The sequence below is a fragment of the Heterodontus francisci genome, chromosome 33 (assembly GCF_036365525.1).
Source record: "Heterodontus francisci isolate sHetFra1 chromosome 33, sHetFra1.hap1, whole genome shotgun sequence".
NCBI classification, from domain to species: Eukaryota; Metazoa; Chordata; class Chondrichthyes; order Heterodontiformes; family Heterodontidae; genus Heterodontus; species Heterodontus francisci.
In genome coordinates this window covers 19,469,205-19,491,462 of record NC_090403.1, presented here as the reverse complement: position 1 = coordinate 19,491,462, position 22,258 = coordinate 19,469,205, and positions in this window count along the sequence as shown.

Genomic DNA, 22,258 nt, shown 5'->3' with positions numbered 1-22,258 from the left:
AAGACAGACACAAAGTATTTGTTTAGCTTCTCTGCCATTGTCCTATGATGAGAGGCTGAGTAAATTGGACCTGTATTCTCTGGAGTTTAGAAGAATGAGAGGTGATCTCATTGAAACATATCAGATTCTAAAGGGACTGGATAGGGTCGACACTGAGAGATTATTTCCACTGGTCGGGAAATGAAAGTCTCCCTTATCCCTTCCTAACCAGCTTATCCACCTGTCCTGTCAGCCTCAGGAATCAGTGAACATCAGTGAGCTTTACTCTGTATCCCTGGAATTTAGAAGGTTAAGGGGTGATCTGATCAAAGTTTAAAGTGGTGGATGGGGTGCCAATCAAGTGGGCTGCTTTGTCCTGGATGGTGTCGAGCTTCTGGAGTGTTGTACGTGTTGCACTCATCCAGGCAGGTGGAGAGATACCATCACACACCTGACCTGTGTCTTGTAGGTGGTGGAAATGCTTTGGGGAGTCAGGGGGTGAGTCACTGGTAGCCACAGCATTGATGTGATTTCTTCAGTTCAGTTCCTGGTCAATGTCTCCCCAGGATGTTGATGCTGGGGGATTCAGTGATGGGATAATGCTTTGAATGCCAAGGGAAGGTGGTTGGATTCTCTCTTGTTGCAGATGCTCATTGCCTGTGTGTGTTTTTCTCTGTGCTCTGGGACAAATTTCCTCATGGGGACGTCATAATGGTGCCTCATAATTGACTAGTTAGCAAAATGAATGCTCTTGGAATGAACGGGACAGAGTGGATACGACATTGGATAAGGGACAGAACACAGAGAGTAGTGGTGAATGGTTGGTTCAGACTGGAGGACGGTATCTATGCCTGACATAATCTTATACACTTCTATTCAATCTCCGCTCAATCTCCTTTGTTCGAAGGAGACCAAACCCAGCTTTTCCAACCTAACCTTGTAGCTAAAATCCCCCATCCCTGAAACCATTCTGGTAAATCTCTGCACCCTCTCAAGGACCCTCACCTCCTTCCTAAAGTGTGGTGACCAGAACTGGACACAGTTCTCCAGTTGGGGCCGAACTAGAGTTTTATAAAAGTTCAGCATAACCTCCATGATTTTGTACTCACTGTATACAGTGTACATTGTGGTACAGGGGTATTCCCCAGGGCTTTGGATTAGGACCACTGCTAGGAAATGTGTCAAAAGCTGTTTCCATTCAGACATTCCTGCATTGTGGAAGTGTGAGCTATCTTTGCAGAGACAGGAAATAGGGGTGTTTGAATGGACCTGCAGCTTTTGGTTGATGCAATAAGGTGAGAATTGAATTGTGTCCCTTGCAGATACACAGAATTGAAGGTATTTACAGAACACCACATGAAGTAGTTTACCAATGTCTGACAAACTTCAAAGACTTCAGACATATGGAAGTAGAGGAGAAGGGAACAATATACAAAACCTGAGACAGTCAGACAACAGCAGTAGGAAAGCAAATCTCTTTTTATGGGTTTTAATTTGAAGGCCTGATCTGATGATTAAAAAAGCAGGAGTTCAAATCCCACACTCGGCTGTTGTGAATTTGAATTCTCTTTTTTCTAAAAAAAGAACATAAATCTGGAATTAAAAAACCTCTGGGATGCAATGATTCACTCCTGTCTACTAGTGCAAAGCCCGTGTGTGTCTCAGTTTTGCTGTATTTATTTAACGATTTAAGATGATGGGGTAGAATGCAACATACCCAAGTTGCCAATGACACAAAAATAGGCAGCATTGTAAGCAGTGTCGCTGGAAGCATCAAACTGCAAAGAGATATTAATATCTTAAATAAATGGGCAAAACTGTGGTAGATAGATTTCAATGTCAGCAAAAAAAGACCAGAACAGAATACTTTATAAATGGTGAAAAACGAGAAACACTGGAGGTCCAAAGAGTCTTGGGGGGGGTCTCTGTCCATTTGAGTGCAGTGTAGATTTACCAGAATGATAACTGGACTCCAAGGGTTATATTACGGGGTGATATTACACAAACTAGGGATGCATTCCCTGGAACTTAGGAGGATCAAGGTGATTTGTTCAAAGGTGTTGAGATATTAAGGGGAACTGATGGCGTAGTTTGGGAGAAACTATTTTGGCAGCTTGGGAACATAGGAACAGGAGTAGCCCATCGAGCCTGCTCTGCCGTTCAATACTATCATGGCTGATCAGCCACTTCAATGTCTTTTTCCCAGAATGAGCTGCCACAGCCCACTGGGGGAGAGCATTCCAAAGATTCACAACCCTCTGAGCAAAGAAATTTCTCCTCATCATGGCTTCCCCTTATTTTGAAATTGTGTCCCTTGGTTCTAGACTCACGAACCAAAGGAGACAGCTTATCCTTCAGCCATTTGAAACACTTTCTCTTTATTTCCTCGATCTAAAGCTTTCATGATTTTAAACACCTCGATCAAATCTCCTTTTAATCTTCTCTGCTCTAAGGAGAACAAACCCAGCTTCTCCCGTCTATCAGTGTAACTGTAATAATCTCATCTAGGAACCGTTCTAGTAAATCGCCTCTACACTATTACAGAGGCTTGGTTGAGGGAAGGGCAGGATCGGCAGCTAAATGTTCCAGGCTTTAGAAGCTTCAGGCGGGATAGAGGGGAATGTAAAAGGGGTGGGGGAGTTGCATTACTGGTTAAGGAGAATATCACAGCTGTACTGCGGGAGGACACCTCAGAGAGGTCATGCAGCGAGGCAATATGGGGGGAGCTCAGGAATAGGAAGGGTGCAGTCACGATGTTGGAGGTTTACTACAGGCCTCCCAACAGCCAGCGGGAGGTAGAGGAGCAGATATGCAGACAGATTTTGGAAAGATGTAAAGGTAACAGGGTTGTAGTGGTGGGTGATTTTAACTTCCCCAATATTGACTGGGACTCACTTAGTGCTAGGGGCTTGGATGGGGCAGAATTTGTGAGGAGCATCCAGGAGGGCTTCTTGAAACAGTATGTAGATAGTCAAACTAGGGATGGGGCCATTCTGGACCTGGTATTGGGGAATGAGCCCGGCCAGGTGGTCGAAGTTTCTGTGGGGGAGCATTTCGGGAGCAGTGACCATAATTCCATAAGTTTTAAGATACTTGTGGATAAGGATAAGAGTAGTCCTCAGGTGAAGGTGTTAAATTGGGGGAAGGATAATTATAACAATATTAGGCATGAACTGAAGAATTTAGATTGGGGGCGGCTGATTGAGGGTAAATCAACATCTGACATGTGGGAGTCTTTCAAATGTCAGCTGATTAGAATCCAGGCCCAACATGTTCCTGTGAGGAAGAAAGACAAGTTTGGCAAGTTTCGGGAAGCTTGGATAACACGGGATATTGTGAACCTAGTCAAAAAGAAAAAGGAAGCATTTGTAAGGGCTGGAAGGCTAGGAACAGATGAAGCACTTGAGAAATATAAAGACAGTAGGAAGTGTATAGCCACATATTGTTACAAAATGGAGTATTTACCCAAGGCATTCTGGGACAAGTTAGTTAGCTTGCAGCCTTGAGCATGGTACTGCTTAGCACAGGCAATTAGTCTGACCAAGGAGGGCCCCTCATATCAGTGTATAAGACTGCTGCTTTGTGTAACTGCAGACTGCACGAAGCAATCAGGAATGCAAGCTTGATAAAGGTAGAAGGATTCATTGTGAAGACTCAAGGATAGTTGATAAGGGGGTCTGGGAAACATCACAAGATGATCAGGGGGCTTGCTATGAGCTGATCACGTAGCCACATGATGCCTAATGAGTAATCTAATTGGTAATATGTGTAATGTATGTAATCAATAACCGTTATGATTGGATCATGTCCAGCCAGGATGGGCTGAGTAACTGTTTGAAAAATGTATAAGTATTGATGATTTTCCTTTGTTCGGTGGAGAGGCATCTGGACAGACCAGTGACCTGTTCCCCGCTGGCGTAATAAACTGTTTGACATTGGAGCAGACCTGAGTGTCGAGTGATTCTTCTAGATTCATTCCCGCTAACAGAAGGAACTTAAGCAAGGAGTTAGGAGGGCTAAAAGGGGTCATGAAAAGTCATTGGCAAACAGGATTAAGGAAAATCCCAAGGCTTTTTATACATATATAAAGAGCAAGAGGGGAACCAGGGAAAGGATTGGCCCACTCAAGGACAGAGATGGGAATCTATGTGTGGAGCCAGAGGAAATGGGCGAGGTGCTAAATGAATACTTTGCATCAGTATTCACCAAAGAGAAGGACTTGGTGGATGATGAGCCTAGGGAAGGGAGTGCAGATAGTCTCAGTCATCTCATTATCAAAAAGGAGGAGGTGTTGGGTGTCTTGCAAAGCATTAAGGTAGATAAGTCCCCAGGGCCTGATGGGATCTACCCTAGAATACTGAGGGAGGCAAGGGAGGAAATTGCTGGGACCTTGACAGAAATCTTTGCATCCTCATTGGCTACAGGTGAGGTCCCAGAGGACTGGAGAATAGCCAATGTTGTGCCTTTGTTTCAGAAGGGTGGCAAGGATAATCCAGGAAATTATAGGTCGGTGAGCCTTACATCAGTGGTAGCGAAACTATTAGAGAGGATTATTCGAAACAGGATTTACTCCCATTTGGAAACAAACAAACTTATTAGCAAGAGACAGCATGATTTTGTGAAGGAGAGGTCGTGTCTTACTAATTTGACTGAGTTTTTTGAGGAAGTGACGAAGATGATTGATGAAGGAAGGGCAGTGGATGTTATCTATATGGACTTTAGTAAAGCCTTTGACAAGGTCCCGCATGGCAGACTGGTACAAAAGGTGAAGTCACACAGGATCAGAGGTGAGCTGGCAAGATGGATACAGAACTGGCTCGGTCATAGAAGACAGAGGGTATCAGTGGATGGGTGCTTTTCTGAATGGAGGAATATGACTAGTGGTGTTCCGCAGGGATCAGTGCTGGGACCTTTGCTGTTTGAAGTATATATAAATTATTTGGAGGAAAATGTAGCTGGTCTGATCAGTAAGTTTGCGGACGACACAAAGGTTGGTGTAGTTGCGGATAGTGATGAGGATTGTCAGAGGATACAGCAGGATATAGATCGTTTGGAGATTTGGGTGGAGAATTGGCAGATGGAGTTTAATCCGGACAAATGTGAGGTAATGCATTTTGGAAGGTCTAATGCAGGTGGAAAGTATACAGTAAATGGCAGAACCCTGAGGAGTATTGACAGGCAGAGAGATCTGGGCGTACAGATCCACAGGTCACTGAAAGTGGCAACGCAGGTGGATAAGGTAGTCAAGAAGGCATACGGCATGCTTGCCTTCATCGGTCGGGGCATAAAGTATCAAAATTGGCAAGTCATGTTGCAGCTGTACAGAACCTTAGTTAGGCCACACTTAGAATATTGCATGCAATTCTGGTCGCCACACTACCAGAAGGACGTGGAGGCTTTGGAGAGCGTACAGAGGAGGTTTACCAGGATGTTGCCTGTTCTGGAGGGCATTAGCTATGAGGAGAGGTTGGAAAAACTCAGATTGTTTTCACTGGAACAACAGAGGTGGAGGGGCAACAAAGTTATGAGCGGCATGGACAGAGTGGATAGTCAGAAGCTTTTTCCCAGGGTGGAAGAGTCAGTTACTAGGGAACATAGGTTTACGGTGCGAGGGGCAAAGTTTAGAGGGGATGTGCGAGGCAAGTTTTTTACACAGAGGGTGGTGAGTGCCTGGAACCTGCTGCCAGGGGAGGTGGTGGAAGCAGATACGATAGCGACGTTTAAGAGACATCTTGACAAATACATGAATAGGAAGGGAATAGAGGGATATGGGCCCCGGAAGTGCAGAAGGTGTTAGTTTCGGCAGGCATCAAGATCGGCGCAGGCTTGGATGGCCGAATGGCCTGTTCCTGTGCTGTACTGTTCCTTGTTCTTTGTTTGTTCTTTGAAGGTACAGCAAGCAATTTGGAAGGAAATGGCATGTTGGCCTTTATTGCAAGGGAACAGGAGTACAAGAATAAGGAAATCCTGCTCCAATTGTATCGGGCTTTGGTAAGACCACATCTGGAGCTCTGATAAAAGGACACAGACCTGAAACGTTAACTTTATTTCTCTCTCCACAGATGCTGCCAGACTTGCTGAGTACTTCCAGCACTTCCTGTTTTTATTTCAGATTTCCAGTATCCACAATATTTTGCATTTATTATATTGGAGTACTGTGCTCAGTTTTGGTCTCCATATCTAAGGAAGGATACACTTCCCTTGGAAATAGTACAGTGAAAGCTCACTAGCTTGGTTCCTGGTATGCAGGGTTGTCCTATGATGAGAGGCTGAGTAAATTGCATCTATACTTGCTGGAGTTTAGAAGAATGAGAGGTGATCTCATTGAAAGATATAACATTCTGAAGGGGCTTGACAGGGTAGACATTGACAGGTTGTTTCCACCGGCTGGGGAGTCTAGTACACAGGAGCACAGTCTCAGGATAAGAGGTAATAAGGATAATTTAGGACTGCGATGAGGAAAAACTTTTCACTCAAAGGGTTGGGAATTTTTGGAATTCTCTACCTCAGAGGGTTATGGATGCTCCATTGTTCAGTATATTCGAGGCTGATGTAGATTTTTGATCTCTCAGGGAATTAGGGATGTGGGGACTGGGCAGGAAAGTGAAATTGAGGCAGAAGATCAGCCATGATCATAATGAATGGCGGAGCAGGCTCGAGGAGCTGCATGGTCTACTCTTGTTCCTATTTCTTATGCTCTTATCCCCTTCCCAACACACAAGCCTCTCAATGCACCACACCCCCATCACTCACCCAGCACCAATGCCTGGCACCCAGGACTCAGGCTTAACTTCCAGATACTTCACCTTATCCTCACACACCTACCAATACTGCCAGCCTCACCCCTATCCCTCGCTGCTGCCACACACCTTCAGCTATTCTGCTGCAGCAGGCACATCACCCAAACACAGTGCTACACAATCACTGAGATTCTACTCTCTCTCTTGCAGGACATGGTGGCACACAATAGAAAGGAGCATGGCAGAACTGATGGGGAACAAGGACGCCTGTATCTGCTGAGCCTTATGGAGGAGATGGTTCATCGTATCATGGGGTTGGCTGCGACAGAGCCTGTGACATCCAGCGTTACTGAGAACATTGAGGATGATGGTATATTTCAGCCTTATGTCTCTTCCCAATTCCCACACATCCTCATCCTGCTATCTGGCTTGATGAGCAATCTGCTGACCATGGACCACTGGTTTCCACCCCACCTCCTCTTCATTCACCCCAACCTTTGCCTTCTGATTTTTGCTTTGAGACACCCAAGAGCTGCCACCTGCCCAGCCACAGTAGCCCCAGGAGGAGCAGAGAGAGCAACAGCTCAGCACTGATGAAGACACCCCACCACTTGATCTGACATTTGCAGCCATCAGCTCATATGTTGTCAGTGCAAGCAGCTTGGAAGCTAGTATAGAGTTGGGATATGCATGTGGTAGGTGAGCTGCAGCCAGGCCAAGGATAATGGATGGTTTGTTGCCAGTTCACCAGAGGGCGAGGTTGCAGGTGCATTCTGCTACAGGGGCCTGAGATGAGGACCATGATGGAGTGCCATACAGGAAAATGCTTGATGGGCATGCACATCAAAATGCTGGGTGCATTGGCTGACCTGCCAGACAGCCTCCTGTCATTGTCAAGGAGCATGGAGAGTCCGGATCCAACTTGATGTACCGCATCGTGCAGAGCTTGCCCTTCCCACAGTCTCTGCTCCATCTCCCTGTTGTCCTGCAGACCCAGAGGCAACATAAATTGCAGCCAGTCTACCTGTTGGAGCCTTTGTGTGGAAAGGTCACAAAATCCTCGGGTGGCATAGTGGCGCAGTGGTTAGCTCCGCAGCCTCACAGCTCCAGCGACCCGGGTTCAGTTCTGGGTACTGCCTGTGTGGAGTTTGCAAGTTCTCCCTGTGACTGAGTGGGTTTCCGCCAGGTGCTCTGTTTTCCTCCCACTGCCAAAGACTTGCAGGTTGTTCGGTAAATTGGCCATTGTAAATTGCCCCTAGTATAGGTAGATAGTGGGGATGTGGTCGGGAATATGGGATTAATGTAGGATTAGCATAAAATGGGTGGTTGTTGGTCAGCACAGACTCGGTGGGCCGAAGGGCCTGTTTCAGTGCTGTATCTCTCTATGACTCCCTTTGCAGCAACACTCCCTGTCAAATCCAGGAACTTATCACAACACCTCCAGAAACACTGCACTGCACTTCCAGACACTTTGGAATAGCAGAAGTTTTTCAAATTCACCTTAGCTGCCAGTTAGGTTCCTAACCCTCTAAATACGGTAGCACTGGGCCCTTCTTGCAGCAGAACGCTTGATCTTTGGTTAGTGGTGTACGAATTTGTCCAATGGACATGCGTGGTCCAAATTAGGTCAATGAGCATCGCATCAGCTGGTTGGGCTGTGTGACATCAGAATAGCACCAGGCCAGTTGCATACAGGGGGCACTCACATGACGCCCCTCTTAAGAGGTCATGCCATGCAGGCGACACCAGAAGCAGCTGGCGGTACAGCTTGTCAGAAAAGTACAGAGATAATTATGGGGGATTTTAACCTATATATAGACTGGAAAAATCAGATGGGCAGAGGTAGCTTAGATGAGGAGTACATAGAATGTTTTCAGGATAATTTCTTGGAACAATACGTTCCGACAATATTGTGCAACGAGATAGGATTAATTAATGACCTCATAGTTAAGTAATCAGTTCAGCCATGAACTTATTGAATGGCGGAGCAGGCTCAAAGGGCTGAGTGGCCTACTCCTGCTTCTAATTCGTATGTTCATATGCACACCCCCAGGAGGGTGATCGGCTTCATTAGCACTGTCTTCAGAAGCTCTATGGATAAGGATTGTGCACTCATTATCTGATAATTTAACTCATTGCTTCTTGTGGGACCTTGCTATGTGCAAATTGGCTGCTGCAGTTCCCTACACAACAAAAGCAAATACACTTCAGAAAAGCAACCCATCAGATGTAAGGTGCTTTTGCCAGTCCTGAGATATGGAAAGGTGCATATGAAAATACGAACATATGAGTTAGGAGCAGGAGTAGGCCAATTGGCCCTTCAAGCCTGCTCTATCATTCAATAAGTTCTTGGCTGAACTGATTACTCCACATTTTCATCTACCCCCCCGATAACCTTCCACCCCCTTGCTTATCAAGAATCTATTTAACTCTGCCTTAAAAATATTCAAAGACTGTACTTCCACTGCCTTTTGAGGAAGAGAATTCCAAAGACTCAGGACCCTCTGAGAGAAAAAAAATTCTCCTCATCCCTTAATTTTAAACAGTGACCCCTAGTTTGAGATTATCCCACAAGTGGAAACATCCTTTCTACATCCACTTGTCAAGACCCCTCAGGATCTTATATGTTTCAATCAAGTCGCCTCTTCCAGTGGATACAAGCCTAGCCTGTCATCAGCATATTTAGCAACCATACCTTTAGTCCCTTCATCAGATGTTAAGTTAACTGGCCTGTAGTTTCCTGTTTTCTGTCTCCTTCCCTTTTTGAATAAAGGAATTACATTCGCTATTTTCCAATCTAAAGAAACCTTCCCTGAATCTAGGGAATTTTGGAAAATTAACACTAACGCATCAACTATCTCATTAGCCACTTCTTTTAACACCCTAGGATGAAGTCCATCAGGACATTAGCAGCCCGCAGGTCCGACAATTTGTTCAGTACCACTTCTCTGGTGATTGTAATTTTCTTGAGTTCCTCCCTCCCCTCCATTTCCTGACTTACAGCTAATACTGGGATGTTACTTGTATCCTCAATAGTGAAGACCGATGCAAAATATCTGTTCAATTCATCTGCCATCTCCTTATTATCCATTATTAATTCCCCAGACTCACTTTTTATAGGACCAATGCTCACTTTGTTAATTCTTCTTTTTTAAACATCTATAGAAACTCTTACTATCTGTTTTTATATTTCTAGCTAGTTTTCTCTTGTGCTTTAATTTTACCTTCCTTATCAATCTTTTAGTTGGGTTTGGGTGCTTTATAAATAGCAGATAGATAAATGGCAGATCTTCCTTTCCTGGTCTCTATGGCTCGAGTGCTTACAGATTTAAAGTGATTGGCAAAAGGACCAATGGTAACATGAGGAAAAACATTTTTTACGCAGCGAGTGGTTAGGATCTGGAATGCACTGCCTGAGAGTGTGGAAGAGACAGATTCAATCATGGCTTTCAAAAGGAATTGAATCGGAAACTGAAGGCAAAACATTTGCAGGGCTGCGAGGAAAGGGCTAGGGAATGGGATTAGTTAAATTGCTGTTGTAGAGAAATGGCATGGATTTGACAGGCCGAATGGCCTTCTTCTGTGCTGTAATCATTCTATGATTCTCTAAGTTGCTCTTGTGAATGAACCTCACACTGTTACTTCAAATTTAAAAAATATATTTCATGGGCATTAAACCATCTTAAAACAGTGCAGAGAGGCACAGTTACCCATAGCAACACAAACAAGTTCCAGCAGAATGGCCCCAAATCAAGTGAAAGCTCGTCCCTTTGCAGCTTCCTCTTGGCTTTACCCTGTAATTAGGTAGAACAGTGGCACAGTAATACTTGTGCCTGGGAGCAAAACATTCTGAAACGTAGCTTGAGCATTAGACTGCACACACACACAGATTTCTGTGGCACAGTCCTGTACACACACCCTCCTGAACATATACAGACAGTCCTATGCATATCTGCGCTCCTCTAAGAAGGAAGGAGCTTGCTTTTATATAGCATCTCCATATCCTCAGCACATCCCAAAGTGTTTCTCTGTTAATTAATTTAGTTTTGAAGTGCAACCAATGTTGTTATATGGGCAAAGAGGCAGTCAATTCACAGACAACAATAATCAACACTTGCCTGGATGAGTGCAACTCCAACAACACTCAAGAAGCTCAACAGCATCCAAAACAAAGCAGCCTGCTTGATTGTTACCCTCATCCACCACTTTAAATATTCACTCCCTGCACCACCAGTGCACAGTGGCAGCAGTGTGTACCATCTACAAGATGCACTGGAGCAACTCACCAAGCCTCCTTCGACAGCACCTTCCAAACACACAACCTCTACCACCTAGAAGGACAAGGGCAGCATGGGAACACCACCACCTACAAGTTCCTCTCCAAGCCACACATCATCCTGACTTGGAACTGTATCACCGTTCCTTCACTGTTGCTGGAACTGGAACTCCCTAACAAATAGCTGTGTCAATGTACCTGCTCAACATGGAATTCAGCGTTCAAGAAGGCAGCTTACCATCACTTTCTCAAGGGCAATTAGGGATGGACAACAAATGGTGGCCTGACCAGCGATGCCCACAACCCATGAAACAAATAAAATAAAATTTAATCTGTTTTGGGGGGAGTTAGTTGAGGGATGAATATTGGCCAGAACACTGGAGAACTCCCTACTCTTCTTCAGTGCAATGGAATCTTTTACATACTTCTGAGCAGGGAAACAGGGTCACAGGTTATCTGAAATATGGCACCTTCAATAGTGCAGCACTCTCAGTACTGCACTGGGTAACTAGCCTAGATTATGTGCTCAAATCCTTAATGAGTCTTGAACCCACAACCTTCTGACTCAAGCCAACTAACACAAACTGAGCCAACCTGACACCCATACAAGTATAGGCACACACACAAAATAATCTACCCATGCCTTCTCACGCACACATGCACACACAATCGTGTATCTCTCTATATATATACATACTGCCTCACACACACAGATAGTAGCAGACGTCCACACTCATATATTACTGCACTCATACACATACTATCTAGTACATAAATTCACATACACAATCCAAAGAGTACATGCATAATCCCTCATACACGCACACAGAGGTCTGTACATGTCCACTCACATATGCATCTCCACAGCTACACACACGTGCACCCTCCTGCACATAAATAAACACACACTCCTGTACACATACACACATGTGTCCCATGTGCGTTCACACATATGTGCTCCTGTACAATCCCATATGCTGCACTCAGGTACCTCTTCTTCATGAGAAAACTCTTGACATTCCTTAGTCAGAATTCCTGATGTGGGAAATCATAGGCACACACACATCATACCACACCGTGGTAGTTCCACATTTATTTATTTCGATTAACCCTAAAATTCAACTTTGAAATAATGGCAACAATTTGGCCTGAATTTTATGAGCGCGCCGCAAATTGCGGTGGCCACATCGCCTGTCGCTGAGTCCCCGTGTTATTTCATGCAGGGGCTCATTTACATGGAGGTGCGGAGTGGCTGTCCCTTCTACATCTTTGGGGGCGGCTGCTCCGTCCCAGCAATGGCGTCTGGCACCACCACGCAGGTTCTGGTGCCATTTTTCAAGGGCTTCAGGCCCTTCATTCTCTTTTCAATTTTTAAAGGTGCCGTTTCACTACAACCTGCCATACAACTTTATTTCAACTTAGATTCCCCTCTCCCATCGTCCCCACTGAGTCCTCATTTAATACAGTGACATATCCCCCCAAAAAGCACCTTTTGATTTCCTGAACTTTCCCCCCTAACTTCAGAACCTTTGACCCTCAACCCCTTCCCATCATCCCCATAACCAATTACAATAGTTCTCCCTGCATCCCCCCCCCCTCCCGCCCTGACAATCTCACTCGTCCCTCCTCCTCACCAGTGTCACGCCTCGGATCTCTGGACTTCCGGGACTTCCGGCCACCAGCCGGAATATCAGTGTGGGATGGCCGTCAGGACAAGGTAAGATTATGTACATCAATTACATATTAAAATTACGGCTCCACCGCCGAGCAGCGGGGGGGCTGCCTCACCGCCGCCGGTAAATTGCGGCGGGGTCTTCCCGACATCAGGGGTTGTGGTGGGCCTCTCCCGGAAGGATTTTCCGGGCCCCACCGCCACGACCCCCGACGTCGGAGGGCTAGTAAATTTCAGCCCTTTGTTTTCAGACATTTGCAAAGAGCACCATTTTTCCTCCCATATCATCCACCACCAACAACACCCCCCCGTCCCCCCTCCACCCCCACCACTCCAGTCTTTCTTTCTCCCTTTGATATGATTTTGCTTATCAGTTAAGGGTGTGTAGAACAGAAGTGATCCAAACCCACTTTTTTTTGGTAATTGAATACGACACTCCTGAGGCTGCCAAGTTTGAGTGAAAGGCAATCCAAATACACTAATAGGAATATAGGTACATAGGAGCAGGAGTAGGCCATTCAGCCCATCGAGCTTGCTCTGCCATTCAATATGATCATGGCTGATCATCCACTTCAATGCCTTTTTCCCACACTATTCTCATGTCATTAGTATTTAGAAATCTGTCAACTTCTGCTTTAAACACACTCAATGACTGAGCTTCCACAGCCCTCTGGGGTAGAGAATTCCAAAGATTCACAACCCTCTGAATAAAGAAATTTCTCCTCATCTCTGTCCTAAGTAGTTTCCCTCTTATTTTGAAATTGTGTCCCCTGGTTCTAGACTCCCCAACCAGGGTAAACATCTTACCTGTATCTACCCTGTCTATCCCTTTAAGTTTCAATGAGATCACCTCTCATTCTTCGAAATTCTAGAGAATACAGGCCCAGTTTCCCCAATCTCTCTTCATAGGACAGTCCCACCATCCCAGGAACAAGTCTGGTGAACGTTCGTTGCACTCCCTCTATGGCAATAATATCCTCCCTAAGATAAGGGGACCAAAATTGCACATAGTACTCCAGGTGCGGTCTAACCAAAGTTCTATACAATTGAAGCAAGACTTCACTACTCCTGTACTCAAATCCTCTTGCAATAAAGGCTAACATACCATTAGCCTTCCTAATTGCTTGCTGCACTTACATGTTGGCTTTCAGTGACTTATTGACGAGGACACCCAGGTCCCTTTGTACATCTACACTTTCTAATCTCTTACCATTTAAGAAATAATTAATCATTAACCTTTATATATTCTGTTCTCTATGGGAAGACCGCTCTTTTGATAGGCAATAAAAAAAGCCATCAAAACACTGAGGTTAATTTCTAGAGGGGATAGAATTGAAAAACAGAGAAATAATGTGAAACTTGTATAGAACCTTGATTAGACCACCTGACAGTACAGTGAACAGTTCTGGTCTTCATATTATAAAAAGAAGAAGCACTGGAGAAGGTGGAAAGATGATTTACGAGAATGATACCAGAACTGAAAGGATATGCTTCAGAAATGGAAATGGGAGTACGCTGTTCGGCCCCTCGAGCTAGCTCTGCCACTCAGTAAGTTCATGGCTGATCTTCTACTTTAACTCCACTTTCCCACACTCTCTCCAAATCCCTAGACCGTGAACCCATGAAAGATTTGGTTTGGATGTAGTGTTTTATCATATCTCAGAAACAGCTCAAAGTGCAACATGCAATGAAAGCTGCAGTGTTGAAGGTGTTGGCTTTTGGACAGGAAATTAAACTGACCTCTCACCTGTCCTCCCAGGTGGATATAAAAAATCCCTCAGCACAATTTGAAGAAGAACAGGGTGTTCTCTTGGTGTTGGCCATTATATACCTATTAACCAATCACTAAAAACTGTCGGTTGAATTTTACAGTACCCCCCCCCCCCCCGACGTCAGGGGATGTGGCCGGGGGTGAGGGGTGCAGAAAATGACTCTGGCAGAGGCCCACCATGGGCCTCGATGCCGGGAAGGCCCGGCCCGATATTGCTAGTGGTGGCGAGGCCTCGTGGTAGCCACCCCTCAACACCGCCCCCCCCCACCCCCCAGCTGCTCAGCAACGGAAGCCAAATTATTTACAAATGTTAAATAATTTAAATTAATCAATAAATGACCTACCGGCTCCCGCCATCCATTCCAGAGCCATATTGGTGCCGGTGGCCAGCACTCCCGCACCTTCAGATCCCCGCCCAGGGTCCTGGGACAGAACACTGGTGGGGAGGGGGCAGCAGGCAAGTTTTTCAGTGCGGAGGGGGGAGTGGGGTCAGAGTGATTTCAGTAGTGTAGGGGATGGTGGGAAGGGGTAAAGTTTAAAGTTTCTGAACTTTGTGGGGGGGAAGGTCAGGTGCACAAAGTGTTGGGGGGGGCAAACGGCAGGTAATTATTTCCATGGTTATTGGGCAAGGGGGTGGGAGAGGGTCAGGATTAATTTATTAAATTTTTAAATTTCACTGCAGCTTTAAATATTTAGATTAAACGGAAGGGCTTGAAGCCCTTTTAAAGTGGCTTTAAAAAAAGGCAGCGGACGCCATTGCTGGGGACGGACAGCCCGCCCCCTCCACATCATATGGAGGGGGGTCCGCTCCAGCCATTTAAATGAGCCGCCGGGTTTAATATCGTGGCGGCTCTGCAGAGTGCGGCCTGCACATTGTTTACATCCACCGCCACATTCGACGGCAGTAATGTAAAATGCAGCCCTGTATGTCTGATCATTAATCACATTGCTGGGATCTTGCTGTGTGTGATTGTCTTTCTCAGTTGTTGTGGAGACAAACATGGCGGCCATTTCCCACCGTGTAAATAAGCTGTAAATCTGTTGTTTTAGTGGTTATGTTGGTTGAGGGAGAAATGTTGGCCAGACCTGCATGTCTTTAAATTGTATCATCTGGTCTTTAATACCAGACAGGATCTTTGTTTAACATCTCAATCAAAAGGCAATACCTCCGACAATACAATCCTCCAACTAATACCAGGCTGGAGAGGCAGCCGAAATCTTGGAGGGGGTTCTTGAACCTGCAACCTTCAGCTTCGGAGCTGAAAATGCTCCCAATCAAGGCAGGTGTGGGTGTGAAAAGGGCTTAAGCAAGCTTCACTTTCTCATTGACAAGGGTTGCAATTGTTGTTGATACATATATTCGGTTAATTAAATTCTGTCGTGGGGCTTTACTGCATTTCTATTAATAATAAAGTAATTACTTGAGGAACTGCGAAGTACAAAGAGGAAAGCGTGCAAACAGGTTATTGCGAGCTTTGCCAGGAATGTTCCTTTGTCCCTGAATGAACAATGTCTTCCTGCACCATGTACTAATGCTACATATGAGAACCCTCAGGGCACAAAGATCCCTCCTAGAGGTAGACCTTTGTAATAAGATAAATTATTCTGTAGGGTGTTTAGTGGTCGCTATGACATTATGGTAATTGTTTGATATGTCAATAATCAAGTTTAATATTCAGCTGTGAAATTGCTTTTGATGTTTGCTGGGTACACGTAGAGCCAGCACTGAACAACCCTGCATCATAATTATAGGAACTGCATTCAGCTTATGCGACAGGAAATTACTCAGCGGCACAAGATTTATTTGAATTCATTATTATTCAAGAGTCCACCTCAAGATGGAGCCTTTGTGGCCTTGAGAAAAATTTATCTGCGATATAAGTACACAGAGTTGGAATACGGCACTCATTATAAGGGTAGCCAAGGGCAAGCCTTTGCCTCGTACCTTCTTCCTCAAGTAATTATTCTATGATTAACTGAAAATGATCTGGAGCTCCAGGACAAAATTTCATCAGCCAAACACCCTGTTTAGTTTATCAATGAACATATTTCAATAAATTAGGGTCCCTTCTTTTTGATGTCCTGGTAGCTCTCTCACTGATAAAAGCACGGGGTGGGGGGAGAGCTGTTTTGCACCTGTTTTCATGCGTGTAATGTGTGGAAAGCATGCTGCATGTGCCAGAAGAGACCGGCCCGAGGGGCACCTGGAATAGGTCTTTGGGGTTTATCATAATAAATGAGTGAGCGGGCCTGTTGTGCCTCCACAGGTAGGTGGGTCATTTCACATTGCTGGATACTGGGACACAGTGAGCGCTTAAGAATCTTAAGTGGGTCAGGCCTCACTCTTTGTAATCCAATTCACATAAATGTTCCGCCTTTATTTATGTGTTTCAGGGTCCTTGTGCCTGTTTTAGATAGCCACTCCAGATACCTGAAAAGAAGGCGCAACCCAATATCTGGTTGGACACCTTTCAGGCACCCTTGGCACACAGGAGGTCAACCTTCAAAATTGCTACTTACTGTACCTGTTTTATGCCTTTAGGGTCCAATTTTTCCCCTACTGCTGCTGATTTTGTTGCTATGCTAAGTTCTAGATCACAGAATCATTACAGTACATAAGGAGGCCATTCGGCCCCTCATGTCTGCACTAGTTTGCCAAAGGAGCAATTTACCTAGTGCCACTCCCCGCCTTCTCCCCATAGCCCTACATCTTCATTTCGTATCACAATCCAATTGCCTCTTGAATGCCTCAATTGAACCTTCCTCCACCACACTCGCAGGCACTGCCTTCCAGATCCTAACCACCTGCTGTCTGAAAAAGCTTTCATCATGTCACCACTGCTTCTTTTGTCAATTACCTTAAATCTGTGCCCTCTTGTTCGAGATCCTTCCACCAATGGGAAGAGAATTTCCCTACCCACCCTGTCCAGCCCCCTCATTCTCCAACCTATCCCTGTAACTGAAGTTCCTCATCCATGGGACCATTGTCATGAATTTTTTCTGCAGTCTCTCTAATGCCTTCACATCTTTCCTAAATTTTGGCACACAAAACTGTACGCAATACTCCAGCTGAGGCCAAACTAGTGTTCTATACAAGTTTAATGTAACTTCTTTGCTTTTGTACTCCATAGCCCTATTAATAAAGCCTAGGATACAGTATATTTTATTAACCAGTCTTGCCACCTTCAATGATTTATGCACATATACACCCAGGTCCCTCTGCACCTGCACTCCCTTTAGAATTGTACCCTTTATTTTATATTGTCTCTCTGCGTTCTTCTTACCAAGATGAATCACTTCACACTTCTTTGCATTAAATTTCACCTGCCACTTGTCTGCCCATTCACCAACTATCGATGTCCTTTTGAAATTCTACGCTATCCTCCTCACAGTTCACAATGCTTCCAAATTTTGTCTCATCCACAAATTTTGAAATTTTGCACTGCACACCAAGGTCTAGGTCATTGCTTTAGGCAGAGCAAGGGTCCTAACACTGACTCCTGGGGAACTCCACGACAAACCTACCTCCAGTCCAAAAAACCACTACTCTCTGTTTCCTGTCACTCAGCCAATTTCGTATCCATGTTGCTACTGTCCCTTTTATTCCATGAACTATAACTTTGTTCACGATTCTGTTGTGTGGTACTTTATCAAATGCCTTTTGGAAGTCTATGTACACTACATCAACAGCATTACCCTCATCAACTCTTTCTGTTACCTCATCAAAAAACACCAGCAAGTTAGTTAAACATGATTTTCCCTTCACAAATCCAAGCTGGCTTTCCTTAATTAATCTGCATTTGCCCAAAAGACTATTAATTTTGCCCTGAATTATCATTTCTAGAAGCTTCCCCATCACCGAGGTTAAACTGATTAGCCTGTGGTTGCTGAGTTTATCTTTACACCCTTTTTTGAACAAGGGAGTAACATTTGCAATTCTCTGGCGCCCCGCCGCGCGCCCACTGCCCCCCCACCCCTCCTCCCCCCGCCCACCCCAAGTCTAAGGAAGACTGGAAAATTATGGCCAGTGCCTCCGCAATTTCCACTCTCACTTCCCTCAGTATCCTTGGATGCATCTCATCCGGCCCTGGTGCCTTATTAACTTTAAGTACAGATAGTCTATCCAATACCTCCTCCTTATCAATTTTAAACCTTTCAAGAGTCTGAATTACCTCCTCTTTCACCATGACCTGCGCAGCATCTACTTCCTTAGTAAAGACAAATGCAAAGTATTAATTTAATACCTCAGCCGTAACCCTGCCTCCACGCGTAAATCCTCTTTTTGGTCCCTAATTGGCCCCACTCTTTCTTTTACCACCCTTTTACTATTTATATGCCTATAGAAGACTTTTGGATTCCTTCTATATTAGCTGCCAGTCTCTTTTCATACTCTCTCTTTGCTTCTCTTATTTGCTTTTTCATTTCCCCACTCAACCTTCTATATTCTACCTGGTTCTTTTAGGTATTATCCACCTGACATCTTTCATAAGCACGCTTTATCTTCTTCATATTAATCTATATCCCTTTCATCATCCAGCGAGCTCTGGATTTATTTCCCCTACCTTTCCCTACATAGGAATATACCTTGACTGTGCCCGAACCATCTCTTCTTTAAAGGCAGCCCATTGTTCAGCTACCGTTTTGCGTGCCAACCTTTGATTCCAATTTATCTGGGTCAGATCCATTCTTACCCCATTGAAGTTGGCCTTCCCCCAGTTAATTATTCTTACTCTGGATTGCTCCTTGTCCTTTTCCATGACCAACTAAAACCTTATGATACAATGATCACTGTCCCCCAAATGTTTCCCTACTGATGCAGTAGGGCGGCACAGTGGTTAGCACCACAGCCTCCCAGCTCCAGTGACCTGGGTTTGATTCTGGGTACTACATGTGTGGAGTTTGCAAGTTCTCCCTGTGACTGCGTGGGTTTCCGCCGGGTGCTCCGGTTTCGTCCCACAGCCAAAGACTTGCAGGTTGGTATGTAAATTGGTCATTGTAAATTGCCCCTAGTGTAGGTAGGTGGTAGGAGAATGGTGGGGATGTGGTAGGGAATATGGGATTACTGTAGGGTTAGTATAAATGGGTGGTTGTTGGTTGGCACAGACTCGGTGGGCCGAAGGGCTTGTTTCAGTACTGTATCTCTATGACTTTGACACATAATTAAGAATGGTAACACAGGAACAATAAAGCACAATTTTCTCATTCTTTCTTAGTGGAGGGCAATGGACCATTAACTGTTAAAAATTCAATGGGATAAAATGAAGCTGCCCCACAATTCTTCTTCAGACCATGTTCCCTGTACTGAATGTGGTGAAGTTAATAAAGAGGTAATTTCATTACAGGCTGCCTTCTCTATTACTGCCACAATCCTTTCGGATGGAAACAAGGCTCAGTCACAATAAATGTGGTGACACAGTGAGACACAGGAAAGCATGTCAAGTTTTATACAGGTTTCCACTTGTTCCAAAGACACATCTTAAAACTGCCCACAAATTTACATTCACCAATTGTCTAGGCCAGGGTCTGCAACCTACGGCTCATTAAGGACTCGTGTGGCTCTCAGTCTTGATCGATCAAACCCATTTTGATGGTAATTAAATGGTTTGTTTCATTTAAAATTTTTTTTTATTAACATTGAACTTGTGAGAAAGTATCATTCAATTCACAGCTTTTTCTAAAAAAGCTTTAAAGCCTTGTTGAAATGTGTTTTTGTTTTGTTTTTCATTATTATTGGCATTTGAGTGACAGTATTGCAGCTCTTAAGATATTGCATTTTTGACTAAATTTAAAACAAGACTCTTCTTTTTTATTAAGGTTGCGACTCTGGTCTAGGCTCATACAAGAAAATATCAGAGGGAGTCAGATACAAGAGTCTGCAACTTACTGATTTCTCTGGGCCATCTTGATAAGCAAGGGGGTGAAAGGTTATTGGGGGTAGGTGGGAATGTGGAGCTGAGGTTACAATCAGATCAGCCATGATCTTATTGAATGGTGGAGCAGACTCGAGGGGCCTAGTGGCCTACTCCTGCTCCTAATTCATATGTTCATATGTATCTCTCACACAGCACACAATAGAAAACCAAAGTGCTACACAGCAGGAGCAAATACTCAGAAATACTCAGCAGGTTAGGCAGCATCTGTGGAGAGAAAAGCAGAGTTAACATTTCAGATCTGTGTGGCCCTTCATATTCTGTTTTTGTTTCAGATTTCCAGCATCCACAGTATTCTGCTTTTGTACATTTGCAGGGTTCACCCTAAATGTGAAGAAGAAAGAACATGTATTTATGTAGCATCTTTCAATTCCAAAGGACATCCCAAAACATTTCACAGCCAATTAAGTTGGTCTGAAGTGTAATTGCTGTTGCAATGTAGGGAACAGGAAGGAATTTGTACACAGCAAAGTCCCCAAAAAAGCAATGGGATCATGACCATTTTACAGGGAAAACCCCCCTGCTCTCCTTTGTATACTGCTATGGGATCCTATACATCCTCTTGCACACATGGGGTCGCATTTTACATTCCCGCTGCCGGAATTGGTGGCAGATGTAAACGAGGGTGGTCCGCCCTTGTGGACCATGTGTCGCGGAGCTGCCACAATAGTAAATGTGGCAGCTCATTTAAATGGCCAGGGCAGACCACCCCCCCCACCCCACGCACGATGATGTGGAGGGGGCGGGCGGTCTGTCCCAGGCAATGGCGTTAGCTGCCTTTGCGCAGGCGCTGACGCAATTTTTAAAGGGCTTCGAGCCCTATGGTTACATTTAAAGAGTTAAAGGAGAATGGATTTTAAAAAATTATATTAATTGATCTTGCCCCTCACCCACCCTCCCAACAACCATAGATTTAATTCCTTGCCCTCTCCCCGCAACCCCCCAAAATACTTACCTTGTGCACCTGACCTTCCCTCCCCCAAAGTTCATGAAGTTTAATCTTTACCCTTTCCCACCATCCCCTACACCAATGAAATGACTCTAATGCCACTCCCCGCACCCCCACACTGAAAAACATACCTGCTCCCCCTTCCCCACCAGTGTTCCGCCTCAGATCTCTGAATGGGGATCCAAAGGCGAGGGAATGCTGGCTACTGGTGCCAATATCGTTCCGGAATGGATGGTGGGAGCGGGTAGGTAATTTATGCTTTCATTTAAATTATTTTACATATGTAAATTTGGCTTCCATCACCAAGCGGCAGGGGTGCCACCACAAGGCCTCGCTGCTGCTGGCAATATCGGACCAGGCCTTTCCAGCGTCGAGAACCTTGGCGGGCCTCTGTCGGAGGCATTCCAGCCCCCACCACCACTACCCCCGACGTCAGGAGGGGCGGGGAGCGGGTGGGGGACTGTGAAATTCAGCCCATGGAATTTAGATAGTAGTTTCACTGCATCATCTTTCAATCCAAAGTTGGCATTGGGGACTAAGTGATACAGGCTTAAGCTATTACAATCTAATCCTCTTCATTCAAAGCTGCTAAACTCAAATTATCTCTTAATGTATTTTTTCTCTAGGAAAGGTATCTCCTGTGTTGTATCTAAACTGCTTAATTCAGTTTATTGCATAATACTTTGATAAAAATCACCTTCGAGTTAACAGCAGTAGACAGAATCCAATTTGAACAAAATAATGTGGAACAATGAAAGCATATGACAAATTGGGAAATAGACCATACGGAGTTAATTTATTCATTTCATGTTTCAGGCTTTCTCTGGGTGATAAACACTCCAGATAAAAAAGAAACATTTTTCAGCATTTTCCTGCCAATTTCTTGGAATGGGAATGTTTCTGCTCTTCCCTTTTTGGAAGCAGAATGGAGCCTTGAGGTG